Source organism: Pan troglodytes, chromosome 7 (assembly GCF_028858775.2).
Source record: "Pan troglodytes isolate AG18354 chromosome 7, NHGRI_mPanTro3-v2.0_pri, whole genome shotgun sequence".
NCBI lineage: Eukaryota > Metazoa > Chordata > Mammalia > Primates > Hominidae > Pan > Pan troglodytes.
The window spans coordinates 146,503,840-146,518,168 of NC_072405.2; the positions used below are offsets into that span (position 1 = coordinate 146,503,840).

Here is a 14,329-nt window from a genome sequence, read left to right on the forward strand (position 1 = left end):
TACCTCCTTGCTTTGATGCACAAGAAAAGCTTAACTGCATTATTTTCCTCTTCTTCCTCTCTATTCCCCTCCTCTTTCTCTTCACTCTCTTGCTGCCCTCCTCTTCATCACTAGCTACCTCTGCACGTCTTCTTCTGCTTGTGTTATATCTAACATTCACAGCTACTTTTGCAAGGAGTGTAAAACTATTCCCATTTTATAGTTAAGAAAACTGAGTCTTAGTGAAGCTAAGTATTATGCAAATTAGTATAGTTGGTAAGTGGTGGAGTCAAGATGTAAACCCACTACCCTTCTGATTTCAAAGTCTGAGATGTTTTCTGTATTTCATCATGTCATGCTCTCTTTTACTCAAGAGACTGCACATATTACTCCTTCTGCTTTATCACCTTTAATCTCTCTACATTTTATTATTTCTTACTGATCTGTCAAAACTCAGCTTAACATCACCACTTCTTAAAAGCTTTCAGTAAGTTCACTTACCTGCTAGATTTGTTCAGGTGTCCCTCTACGTGGTCGTTCATAGCTGCCCATATATGTGTGGCCTCAGCCTCTCAAAGCACATGTAACATCTTACTGTATTCATCAATTTACTTATCTGCCTCTCCTACACGACTGTGAGTTCTTTGAAGGCAATGACTGTGCCCTTAATCTCCGTACCCAACGTCCTACATTTTTTGTTTTCTCAATCTCTATTGAGCAAATATATTCTCTAGAATTTGGAGAGGTAATGGAGAGAGAAGCCTCAAGATGTCTAAAGGAATGATTCAGCTATGGTTTTCTATTCACATCAGTCATCTTTGGTTATCAAAGTGCTGAATAATAAATTATCTCAAAACACAATGAATTAAAACAATAATTATTTATTCTTGCTCATGAATCTGTTACTCCAAGCTTTTTCCAGGTGTCCGTCATTCTTTGGGGATCAGGGACCACCAGGCCATGTTCTTTTCATGGTAATTGCGGAAGCACAGGAGGGAAATCATCTCTCAAGCCTTTGATCATGTTGTGTTTGGTAACATTCCATCAGCTAAAGCAAGTTACCGGGGCCAGTTCCAGCACTGATGGGAGCATTGTCTACCTACAACGGGAAGGAGAGGAGAACGAGGCTTTGCTTTATAATATTCCAAGTGAATGAACAAATGTAAAATTAGCTAATCAACTTACACTTAATTAAAGTCAGATCTAGCATAAAACACATTGGGATCTTCTCTGGTGAGAGTTGCTCTCTGTCTGGTATGTTGGGAACAAACTTACACCTGGAATAGAGTAATAAGTGACAGGGAATCATTAGGAAGCACTTACATTGAGCACCTGCTAGGTTGCAGAACCTGTATAAGAATTGTAAATACAGAAAACCTAGTGGCCAAGATCTGTCCTCAAGGACTCCCAGACTGAAAGGGAAGACAGGAATGTAAATTAACCAGGTCTATGCTGTACAATAACTTCCTACTAAAACAATGCTCAAGATTCCAGGAAAAAGAGGGAGGAGAAAAAATTCTGATTATGCCTCAGGGAAGATTTCCTGAATAAGGCAAAGTCAAAAGAGAATAAATCTAAGTACCCTTTCTAATTTATTGTAAGAACTACACAGGTTATTTATTTTTCTCCAAATCCTCAGTTCTTATCTGACAAGTAGCACAGAATATGCCTTCAGTGCATGGTGGTTATAAGACTGGTGGATGAGGGCGGGCGCGGTGGCTTACGCCTGTAATTGCATAACTTTGGGAGGCCAAGGCAAGTGGATCACCTGAGATCGGGAGTTCGAGACCAGCCTGAACAATATGGAGAAATCCCATGTCTACTAAAAATACAAAATTAGCTGGGCATGGTGGCCCATGATGATAATCCCAGCTACTTGGGAGGCTAAGGCAGGAGAATTGCTTGAACCCAGGAGGCTGAGTTTGCGGTGAGCCGAGATCTCGCCATTGCACTCCAGCCTGGGCAACGAGAGCAAAACTCCCACTCAAAAAAAAAAAAAAGACTGGTGGATGACAAAATACTTCAGACTGCCTGTGAACTATCAACATAATGCTCATGTTTCCTTCTCCTTTTACAGATGATGAAACTAAAACCCAGATGGCTAATGTAACTGTAAAGATCACACAAATATTTTATGATGTTGCTGTAAGCAGAACCTAGGTCTTGTGGCTCCCAGTCCAGTGATTTCATGCTAAAAATTGCATGAAAATTACCTGACTCTAGTTTTCCATGGAATAAAAAAAAATTATACAGCTGGGAGCTGTGTAGCTCCGTGAGTGCAACATAGTATCCACCCTGCAAATGTTTGTTGAATTGAATGGAGTTAAAAATTGGAAAGATTCATAAAGAAAGATTCTCTCTTCTAGTCCAGCCCTTCATTTTGCCACGATAGGGAAAGTGAGTGCAGGAACTGGGGAATGACTTTGCCAAGGTTGCGGGGGGCTTACCCGCTACCGCTACCGTGTGATGGTGAGAACCGGAGCTCTTTGCTTCTCTGCCCGACACCCCCTTCCTTTCATTGTCATTGGAGTGCGAATGAGGTCCTGCAAACTGTGTCTGTGGGTAAAGAGGTGTGACATTGTTTAAAGTCATTTCCTTGTAAGCTCAGTCGCAAGCAGGCAAGTAGGAAAAGACAGTAATTCAAATTGTCAGGGCCCTTAGAAACCTGCCCTAGGGTGTTGTATTCATAATGGAAAGAACTGAAGCGCTTGAATATGGTTATTCTTGGGCCTATTCTGAAACCAACAGTGTGTATCCTCAGCAGGCTTAATGCAGACAATTACAGTTAAACCCAGGCTTCCAGATAAGCTAAATTTCCAGGACCTTGTAAATAACTCTTTGTTCCCTGTCTCCTCGTGCTGGGTCCTGTCGGTACAAGCAGGAGACAAACAAAACAACTGCAAACTCTTTATTCCTTTCCATCCTCTCTAGTAATTCCATCTTCCCAATCTTTACATCTCAGTTGTAACTTCAGGGGGCACATACAACACTCCCCAAATTCTCTAATAATGTAGAGACACCCTGAGCCACTCATTCTATGTTTTCTTGCCCCACAAACTTATTTTGTTTGCAAAGGACTTTCCAAGGACAAGGACAAGGACACATTAATCAATAGCAGGTCCTAATGGACTCATTTACGACTGCAGCTATCCACATAGGGAGGAAGAAAGAGAATCATACATAGGAAGAGGCTGTATCTTCTCTCCCTCTTTGTACAGAGTCCTAGTGTGCCCTTTACTGTCTTTCAATCCTTCCTTGATCCATATTGGTGTTCTTCTAGAAAGAGGAGAGAAAGAAAATAGATTACACCAACATTGAACTCATTCCTCATTTTTAACACTGTATAAGTATAAAGTTTTATTTACAAATTAGCATGTCTGCAAGGAGCCAGTGTTCATCCAGTCTGATCTTTTCATTTTCTGATGAGAAAACTGAGTTCTAGAAAGAATGAATGGCTTGTCCCTAGTCATCCTATGAAAACGATTCAGAGCAATATTAGATCTCAGGGTTTTTGTGTCCCAGGGCTATTTGCCCCACACCTAACTGATGTATGACTTCCCTAGATTATCTTCAGAACATTAATGAAATTGTGGATTTAAACACATGGAACTTCTGTGGCTATTCTTACAGAGCAATTTAATTACACACACTAAATCTTTTCCATTTTAAGCATAGTGCTTATTTCACCCCAAAAGTCACTGGATCATCTGATTATTCATAAGCCAGGCAAGCTAAATTTCTCATAAGCCATGCCTCTGAGAAACTTGTAATTTTGTTCTCCAAAGGTATCTCCAAAATAAAGAGATTTGAGTCCATGGAAGGATGTTGAATCCATGGTCCAAAGACTCTGGATAGGAGCAGTGCCAAGTGAGCTGCTCACTTTGGAATTGCCTCCTGGTTCTCCTGGATTTAGCCTGTGTTCTGTGATTGGTAGGTGCTCAACCCTGAATTTCTTGTTGTGGATGCTGAGCAAGGTATTGAATGACTTGGCTTCTCAATTCCCTCATCTGAAGCTTGGAGATAATGATAGCCCTTCAGTGGTTTGACACAGTGGTTTTTAACTATCTGCCCATCTTCCCTACTGTTAATTTTTAAAGGCAGAAGTTTTGCCAATTCATTTTTATCACACTACCCACTGGCATAGCCTTACAAAAGGCAAGAGTTTATATCCATTTACAAATTGGGATTATAATAGAAACTGCTTTCTGCTAGTTTAATAAAATTAAGGCATTAATTACAAATGTTAGGGCTATTTCATGCAACCTGGGGGCAGAAATGGGACTGGGCTTTAGGTTACCAGGAATGCCAGGCTGCCCAAGAGGGCAGTGACTATGAAAAGAATGATTTCCAGCCAGCTTCTGCTCATTTTCTGGGCATCAGGATTACCTCTACTCCTTTGTAACTTTCTCCTCTACTGCGGCAGGGATGCTCGAGTTTTTCTTGCTCCTACTCCCCTTGTTCTTGATCTTTGCTCTGTGTTTTTTGATCTCCTCAAGATCAAGGTTTCTGGTCATGATTCTACTTCCCACCAGTAGGGAGAGTGAGTCACAAACCAAGCTGGTCAGAGTCTACGGCACTAACTGTCCTCTGTTTTCTAGGGGTAAAGATTCCAAGGACATTAACAGGTTAGCCCAGGTCTGTGCAGTCTAAAAGCAGGCTTGACTATTTCTCTTTCTCTCATTCTTTTCAGGATTCCTTTTGCATGCATTTAAGGGAAGATACTTGAGGCTTCTCTAGCTTGGTGATTTATGCATGTTCTCTGTCGCCTCCTCCCTCCATCCTTCAACGCTTGCTGCTGGGTCCAAGTCTGCTGTCTCAGATGACCAGGTCTGGAGCAGACAGCTCCAGTCATCTCATTTGATGCAACAGGATAAATTCTCTGGTTGCCCTCCCACCTGTGAGGAACACAGACACCAGCAGATGTTCTCTGACTTCGACTTTCTTTGCTTCAGAGTGATTATACCTGACCTTCTGGCTTCATGATGGTAGAGAAATACCTTAATCCTGTCTTACTAAAAGTTTTTTCTCAGTAAAATTCCATCCTTCTTGGTATATATGAAAGGAGCCTACCAAATGGTTTAGGTGAAGTTATCAGTTTCTACAATGGAGTTTAACACCTAAATCCTTACATAATATGTAAGGGTTAGTTTTTCATGCTCTGCATTTATTTTCTTTCTGGGAAAGAAGTGGTAGAGAAAGGAAAAACAGATTTCTTAATATCTAGCCAAAACACCAATAAAGTGTTATTTTATACCCTGATTTAGTCACACCCTAACTCATTATCAAAATCATCCACCACGGTAAAATTGTATATACATTTATTTATTTTATTTTTTCTTTAGAGATGGGGTCTTTGTCTGTCACTCAGGCTGGAGTACAGTGGCATGATCACAGCTTACTGCACTCAGGCTGGAGTACAGTGGCATGATCACAGCTTACTGCAGCCTTAAACTCCTGTGCTCAAGTGATCCTCTTGTCTCAGCCTCCAGAGTAGTTGGAACTACAGGTAAACACCACCACAACCAACTTTTTTCTTTAATTTTTTGTTGTTGTTGTTGAGTCAGAGTCTTGCCATTTTGCCCAGGCTTGTCTTGAACTCTTAGGCTTAAACAATCCTTCCACCTCAGCCTCCCAAAGTGCTGGGATTACAGGCATGCCACCATGCCTGGCCCCCCACAGTAACATTTTATATATCTTCCCATTGAACTTTGATCTCTAATATACTTTTTAGAAAGATGTGTTCAAGAAATGTTTGTAATACGCGAATAAGTCAATGAATGAATAAAATTACCTAATTACCGGATTTTACAATGCCAGTATGACTTACTGAAACTTTTTAAACTCGAGGATCTATCTGTTTAGGAATATACAATAATTTTTTATTTAATGCTTGTCAATATCATATTCCAATAAGAATAAAATATACAAAAATAATGCATGACAATGGAAATAAATGAGGGAATAGTTTAAATTTATCAAAAGATTATTATCAATACTTAATTATTATCTTTCTATTTAATCTATCCATCCATCCATGCATCCATGCATCCATGCATCCATCCATCTATCCATCCATCCATCCATCCATCTTTTTATCTGTCTATCCATCCATTTAGCTAGCCAGCTAACTGGAGAAGCATATTTAGATAAAAAGAGTTAGAGCCCAGAGCAGTGGCTCATGCCTGTAATGCCAGCACTTTGGGAAGCTGAGGTGGGAGGATTGTTTGGGCCCAGGAGTGCGAGATCAGGCTGGGCAACATAGCAAGCCCACATCTCTACAGATAATTTAAAAATTAGCCAGGCATAGTGGTGCATGCCTGTGGTTCCATTTACTCGAGAGGTTGAGGTGAGAGGATCACCTGAGCCTGGGAAGTCAAGACTGCAATGAGCTGTGACTGCACCACTGCACTCCATCCTGAACAACAGAGCAAGACTCCATCTCCAAAAAAAAAAAAAAAAAAAAAAAAAAAAAAAAAAAAAAAAAAGATTATACTTAGATAGAAGGAATAAGTTCTGGTATTCTATAGCATAGTAAGGTGACTATAGTTACCAATAATTTATAGTATATTTCAAAATAACCAGAAGAGAGGATTTTGAGTGTTCTCAACAGAAAGAAACAATAAATATTTGAGGTAATCAATATCACAAACACTCTGGTTTGATCATTTCACATTGTATGCATATATTAAAATGTCACATTTGCCCTATAAATATGTACAATTTTTATGCATAAAGAATAAAAGTATGGGCACAATGGCTCCACATCTTGCCTGAGGCCCAGCGGGTGCAAAGCACAGAGCCTAGGGATGCAGTGTTCATGTCTCTGAGAGGATAGCTTCCTGTGTATTTTCAAGTCCCCAGCCTTGACAGTGTCACCTCAACTCATAATGAACTTATGTTGAATCCCTTTCTGTTAGTCAAGGGAATTCAGTGGCCTCCCTCAACTTTTTGCAGACTTCCAAGATGATGTCTTAAAAATCACCTCCGTTGTGTCCAACAGTGATAGACTGGATTAAGAAAATGTGGCACATATGCACCATGGAATACTATGCAGCCATAAAAAATGATGAGTTCATGTCCTTTGTAGGGACATGGATGAAATTGGAAATCATCATTCTCAGTAAACTATCGCAAGGACAAGAAACAAAATACCGCATGTTCTCACTCATAGATGGGAATTGAACAATGAGAACACATGGACACAGGAAGGGGAGCATCACACTCTGGGGACTGTTGTGGGGTGGGGGGAGGGGGGAGGGATAGCATTAGGAGATATACCTAATGCTAAATGACAAGTTAATGGGTGCAGCACACCAGCATGGCACATGTATACATATGTAACAAACCTGCACATTGTGCACATGTACCCTAAAACTTAAAGTATAATAATAATTTTAAAAAAAAAATCACCTCCGTTGTCATGTCCTGAGCCTGCCAAGTTCTTGTTTTTGTGTCTTCTACGTCTCCTTCCATTGTTGACCTCAGGGAAGAAGATGGTTCCTTTGTCTTTGGTTTTCTCCAAGACCCTGGCAACACATAGCAGATTGTTATTGAAAGCTTGAGTTATTAGAAAATGTTTATGTCTCAGCACAGAAAAAAATAATTGTTTAAAGTTGAATATTAAATAACTATATTTCTAAAAAATCTAGAGGTGAGGCATGGTGGCTCATGCCTATTATCCCAGCAATTTGGGAGGCTGAGGCAGGTGAATCACCTGAGGTCAGGAGTTCAAGACCAGCCTGACCAACATAGTGAAACCCTGTCTCTACTAAAAATACAAAAGTTATCCGGGTGTGGTAGTGCTTGCCTATAATCCCAGCTACTCGGGAGGCTGAGGCTGAGGCAGAAGAATTGCTTGAACCCAGGAGGTGGAGGTTGCGGTGACCCAAGATTGTACCATTGCACTCCAGCCTGGGCGACAGAGAGATACTCTGTCAAAAAAAAAAAATCTATCTTTCTGGTGAATACAGAATTTCACCAGCTGACTTTCTCTCCATGCGCTAAGTTCCAGTCATGGTCATCTTTCCATATTTGTCTTCCTCTGATTCATGTCAGCTCTCCTCCATTATTTTTTCATTAGGGTTCCCACACTTCTCTTCCCAGCCATCTTTTTGTCAAGTATCTTTCTATATTTCTTGCTGTGGACAGAATGGAGGAATACTTAGTTTTCAAATCCCTGCCCTATCATTACTCTGGTGACATTGAGAAAGTTACTGATCAATTTATGATTTATCTTCTCCATCTGTAAAATGAGACCACTAGAAATACCTACCTCATAGGATGGTGAAGATTAAAGAAATTGTTGCATATGTAATGCCTGTAAATATATGTGGTTCATAGTACGAGCTCACTAAATGCTACTTGTTGTTGCTCCTCTTGCTTATTAAGCAATGCATTCTGTTTATTTATTCATTAATTTTTAGGTTGTTTCCCAACCTACTAGGAAATAATCTGAAGCCTATTTTTCAGTTAAAAAGTTATGCCAGTTTGTTTTGCTAATCAAAAGACAGCCTCCTCCATAAGATAAATTCTGACACTATGCTTAAAGTACAATTCTTAACCTTTTTTTGTTTATTTCTATCTCTGTGACATATTTTTGGGAGACAAGAGGAAAGGAAGGGTGGAATAAAAAGACGTTGCTGAGAGGGAGAATTTGAGATTCCAGAGCCTAATGTTTTAGGCTCCAGAACCTCTCCTCAGTCTTCTCCTATTTCATCTAGATTAGTTGAATCATTTAAGAATCAACTAAATTTATTATTCCCTGTCCCCTACCCTTCTATTATTTTTCTTATCAAATCAATCCCCTTTGAAAATGTTTTGCATTTTTTAAGCTTATATGCTCTCTAAACTTCCTCTTTAGTTCTCCCTGAAGTCAACATTCATTCCTTACTGTCCCAGCCTTTCTTTTTAAACTCCTGTGAAATGCTTGTGTGAGAGTATCAGTGCAGAAAATGATAAATAAGGCAAGGAACCATATGTCAAGGGTCTATTGGGGATTAGCAACAAGAGATGGAACTGGAGTAAATTTCAGAGTCTCTGGGCCCACCTGGAACCTCAAAACCTCTTCGAATTAGAAAGACATCAACAATCCTAATTTCAAGATTACCTGATTATTAATTGCTATATAAAAACCTTGAACATCAGAAATAAATAAGAGGTGAATTACAGATAGAGAGGATGTTTAATTTTAAATAAGACAGTAAGGAAAGGAAGTGCTAAAAGGAAGACATAAAGACAGAATAGAGACAATATAGTTAAAGACTCAAAGTGAAATTTAAAAGGAGCAAAGAAACTATGAGCTTCAGCTCAGAGAAAAGAAGCACGCATATGAAAATAACATAATTCAGGGCAGACATCAGGAAACAGTGATTTGAGTTAGTCAGCATGTAAAGTGTGGGAAAAATCATCGTGTTGTCCTCTGTAGCTTCATCTTAGAGATCTTGGACATGGAGTTTTTACAATCTGTCAGTGAACAAATGGAAGGCATGTCCTAATACAATTTTTACAAAAGGAGTCTTTAAGGTTTTCTAGATATACAATCATATAATCAGCAAATAGTGACAGTTCGACTTCCCCTTGACTGATTTGGATGCCCTTTATTTCTTTCTCTTGTCTGACTGCTCTGTCTACGACTTCCGGTACTATGTTGAAGAGAAATGGTGAGAGTGGGCATCCTTGTCTTGTTCCAGTTCTCAGAGGGAATGCTTTCAACTTTTCCCCGTTCAGTATTATGTCGGCTGCGGGTTTGTCATAGACGGCTTTCATTACATTGAGGTATGTCTCTTGTATGCTGATTTTGTTAAGAGTTTTAATCACAAAGGATGCTGGATTTTGTCAAATGCTTTTTCTACGTCTATTGAGATGATTATGTGATTTTTGTTTTTAACTCTGTTTATGTGGTGTATCATATTTACTGATGTGCATATGTTAAACCATCCCTGCATCCCTGCTATAAAACCCCCTTGATCATGTTCCATCAAAAAGTGGGCTAAGGACATGGATAGACAATTCTCAAAAGAATATATACACATGGTCAACAAACATAACAAATGCTCAACATTACTAATTATCAGGGAAATGCAGATCAAAACCACAATGTGATACCACCTTACTCCTGCAACAATGACCATAATAAAAAAATAAAAAATAATATATGTTGGCGTGGATGTGGTGAACAGGAAATACTGCTACACTGCTGGTGGGAATGTAAGCTAGTACAACTATGGAGAAAATAACGTGGAAATTCCTTAAAGAACTAATAGTAGAACTACCATTTGATTCAGCAATCCCGCTACTGGGTATCTACTCTGAGGAAAAGAAGTCATTATACAAAAAAGATACTTGCACACGCATGTTTATAGCAGTACAAGTCGCAATTGCAAAAATGTGGAACCAACCCAAGTGCCCATTAATCAACGAGTGGATAAAGAAACTGTGATATATATTATAAATATATCATATATATCATATATATCACATATATTTCACATATATATCATATATATCATATATATCACATATATATGATATATATATATATGAGATAGAATACTACTTAGCCATAAAAAGGAATAACTTCATGGCATTTGCAGCAACCTGGATGAGATTGGAGAATATTATTCTAAGTGAAGTAACCCCAAAATGGAAAAACAAACATCGTATATTCTCACTCATAAGTAGGAGCTAAGATATGAGGAGGCAAAGGCATAAGAATGACACAGTGGACTTTGGGGACTCAGAAGGAAAGGATGGGAAGGGGGTGAGGGATAAAAGACTACAAATTGGGTGCAGTGTACACTGCTCGGGTGGTGGGTGCACCAAAATCTCACAAGTCACCACTAAAGAACTGACTCATGTAGTCAAACACCACCTGTTCCCCAGTAACTTATGGAAATAAAAAAATTTCTTAAAAAACAACATTGGTAATAATGTGTCTGGCATCTCTTGAATAGGTGGTTCCATTCTATTGGAGTGAGTGGGAGTTGTAGGGCAGAGGGAATCATAGCATGTCACAACATAAAAGGGTACATTGGAGAAAAACTTCTGTAATGGTAACAGGGAAAGCATGGTGGAAACTATTGCCAATGAAGCAATCACTTAACCACTGAAAATTGTGAATAAAACATATAAAAACATTCAAAGTCTCCAGAAATGGTCCTACGGGGCTATAGTAGATAGAGGAAAAATATACTTAAGAAAATCTACTAAATCTTGGTAAGAACAGTGAGCTCGTGGCATTTGAACCATAATCCACTCATACCACTCCCTCTTCTCCCCAGCTGAGTGTGAGGGGAGCTATACTCCAGACATATTTACCAACAACATGGGGCTACGTCTTCACCAAATTTTCAGTTGAAGACTGCAGTTAAACCAGGGAGGGTAGGCCAGAGGCACATTTCATAGTCTTGAGAGACAGGACTAGCTGGATTTCCTAGGCTGACTGAAAACCCCTAAGCCTAGCTGGGAAGGTGACTGCATCCACCTTTAAACAGGGGGCTTGCAACTTAGCTCACACCCGACCAATCAGGTAGTAAAGGGAGCTCACTAAAATGCTAATTAGGCAAAAACAGGAGGTAAAGAAATAGCCAATCTTCTATTGCCTGAGAGCACAGTGGGAGGGACAATGATCAGGATATAAACCAGGCATTGGATCAGACAACAGCTACCCCCCTTTGGGTCCCTTCCCTTTGTATTGGAGCTCTGTTTTCACTACATTAAATCTTGCAGCTGCACACTCTTGTGGTCCGTGTGTGTTACGGTTTGAGCTGAGCTTTTGCTCGCCGTTCACCACTGCTGTTTGCTGCCATAGCAGGCCGTCCACTGACTTCCACCCCTCTGGATCTGGCAGGGTGTCCGCTGTGCTCCTGATCCAGCGAGGTGTCCATAGCTGCTCCTGATTGGGCTAAAGGCTCAACATTGTTCCGGCACGGCTAAGTGCCTGGGTTCATCCTAAGTGAGCTGAACACTAGTTGCTGGGTTTCACGGTTCTCTTCCATGACCCACAGCTTCTAATAGAGCTATAACACTCACTGCATGGCCCAAGATTCCATTCCTTGGAATCTGTGAGGCCAAGAACCCAAGGTCAGAGAATAGGAAGATTGCCGCCATCTTGGAAGCAGCCTGCCACCATCTTGGGAGCTCTGGGAACAAGGACCCCCCCGTAATAGTCTCAGTTCCAGATTATAGATAACTCTGTTCCAGAGCTCTTTCCTGATACAGCCACCACTTTCAGAGTGAAGGCTCTGCTCTAGGTGAATCAGGTAAAGAATCCTTGGCCTTGAATGCACCTGTCTGCCACCGCTTGCTTGTAGGGCAGAAGTTCCACACGAGGAGGGGCAAGCACAGAAGACAAGGGTCTAAAATCTCCTCTGAGTTCAGGGTTGCTACTCTGGGAGAAGTAGGCCAATATCTCATCCAATGACATGGATTTTCTGCCCATGGAAAGAGACAAGACTTACGCACAAAGAACCTCACAGCTGAAGCAGAACAAGGTTTTTCCAATGATGTCCATGTCTTAATACATAGAACATGCAAAGATATTACCTTACATGGCAAAAGACACTTTTCAAATTTGATTAAATTAAGGATATTGAGATGAAAAGATTATCCTGGGTTATCTGGGTGGTTCCATTGTTATGAAAAGGGTCCTTATAAGATGGAAAGCTGAAGGTCAGAGGGAGAGACACAAGTATATGTAATGATAAATGCAAGAGTTGGAGTAATTTAGAGAAGGCCTCAAGCCAAGGAATGCTAATAGACTCTAGAAGCTGAAAAGCAAATAAACTGATTCTCCCATGGAACTCGCAGAAGGAACATAGCCTTGCCAGCACCTTGACTTTAAACGCTTACCTAAAGACTGTAATAGAATAGATACCTGTTATTTAAGTCTCTAAGTTTGCAGTTATTTGTTACAGTGGCAATAGGACATGAGTATAACTCTCCCAAACAACACTGGCTTTATTTAAAACAGTATGGGAAATATCATGCCCAAGGGCACTGCCAAAAACAATAGATATCTTAGTGGTGAGCAACTAAAAGGAAACTGATAGCTACAAGATCTTACAGCAACAGTGGAATTGGTAGAGCAGTTGAAGATGACCAGAGAAAACCAGGCAGAGAGACAGCTAAAAAATGCCTCCCTGAGGTCTGAGCAACCTCAAAGTCTCAGCACCCTTTCCCTTTAAAAGAGTCCCTATTTAATTGGATCAGATAGTGGAGCAATTTACACCCCCAGGGTATTGTTAAAAAATACAGAACAGTCAACTATCTGATAAATGCTTCCTATGAAAAATCTCACATGCAACATCATACTTAAAGGTGAAAGACATAATATTTTTTCTTTAAAATCAAGAGCAAGACAAGAATGACTACTATTGCCACTACTGTTCACATTGTGCAAAGGTTCCAGTCAGGGAAATTAGAAAAAAAAATAAATAGAAGTTATCTATATTTGTAATTAAGGAGTGAAAATGTCTGTATTTTCAGGTGACATGATCTTATTAATTAGAAAATCTTAAGGAATCCACTAAAACACCACAAGAATTAATAGACAAGTTCAGCAACATGAGTGAATACAAGATCAACATGTGGAAATCAATTGCTTTTATAACTAACCCCAAATTAAAAAGATATTTATATTTACAATATTATAGAAAAGAAAAATATACTTAAGGATGAGTTTAACAAAAAGAGTGCAAGACAAGTACATTGAATTACTGCAGCAGGCAGAATAATGCTTCCTCAAAGATAACACCCTTATCCCTGGAAATTGTGAATATATTTTGTTTCATGGAAAAGAAGAATTAAGGTTGCTAATAAGCTGACTTTATGATAGAGAGATTATCCTACATTATTTGGTTGTTCCAGTGTAATCACAAAGGTTTGTAGACATGAAAGCAGAAGAACGAATAAGAGCCAAGGTATAAGTGATGTAACATGAGAAAGAAAAACTCAACCCACCATTGCTGGATTTGAAGATGGAAAGGGACTATGAGCCAAGGATGCTGGCAGCTTGAGGACACTGGGAAACACAAAGAAACTGCTTTTCTTCTAGAGCTTTCAGAGAGAAAGGCAGCCATGCTGACATTTTGATTGAGTCCCATAACACTGTGATGGACCAATGATTAAAAAACAAACAAACAAAAATGTAAAATAACTAAAACATTGTGTAATTTAAGCCATTAAGTCCACTAAATATGCAGTAAAATGTTACAGCAGCAATAAAAAACTGATACAACCATAAAACATGCAGAAAGAAATTCATCAGAACTTAACATTGTTAAGATTCCAATATTCCTCAATTGATCTACAGATACAGCACAATTCCTGTAAAAATCTCAGCTAGCTATTC

The 14,329-nt window shown here is 39.5% G+C and overlaps 2 long non-coding RNA genes across 5 annotated transcripts in view; one reads left to right on the forward strand and one right to left on the reverse strand.

The window, feature by feature from the left end:
- The window catches only part of LOC134810925 (uncharacterized), a 262,210-nt gene that overhangs the window by 193,964 nt on the left and 53,917 nt on the right, over positions 1–14,329 (forward strand). For 3 of the 4 annotated variants that reach the window (XR_010159686.1, XR_010159689.1, XR_010159687.1), the window contains one exon: positions 9,632–9,753. The exons of the other annotated variant lie outside the window; for it this stretch is intronic. This is a non-coding gene — a long non-coding RNA (uncharacterized LOC134810925). The remainder of the gene's footprint in view (positions 1–9,631; positions 9,754–14,329) is intronic. 4 annotated transcript variants of the gene reach the window in all.
- LOC107976453 (uncharacterized) lies at positions 872–7,565 on the reverse strand. Its single transcript, XR_001720450.4, has 5 exons — positions 7,390–7,565; positions 3,160–3,255; positions 2,427–2,535; positions 1,165–1,256; positions 872–1,078 (listed from the first exon to the last, which is right to left on the reverse strand). It is a non-coding gene; the product is annotated as an uncharacterized LOC107976453 (long non-coding RNA).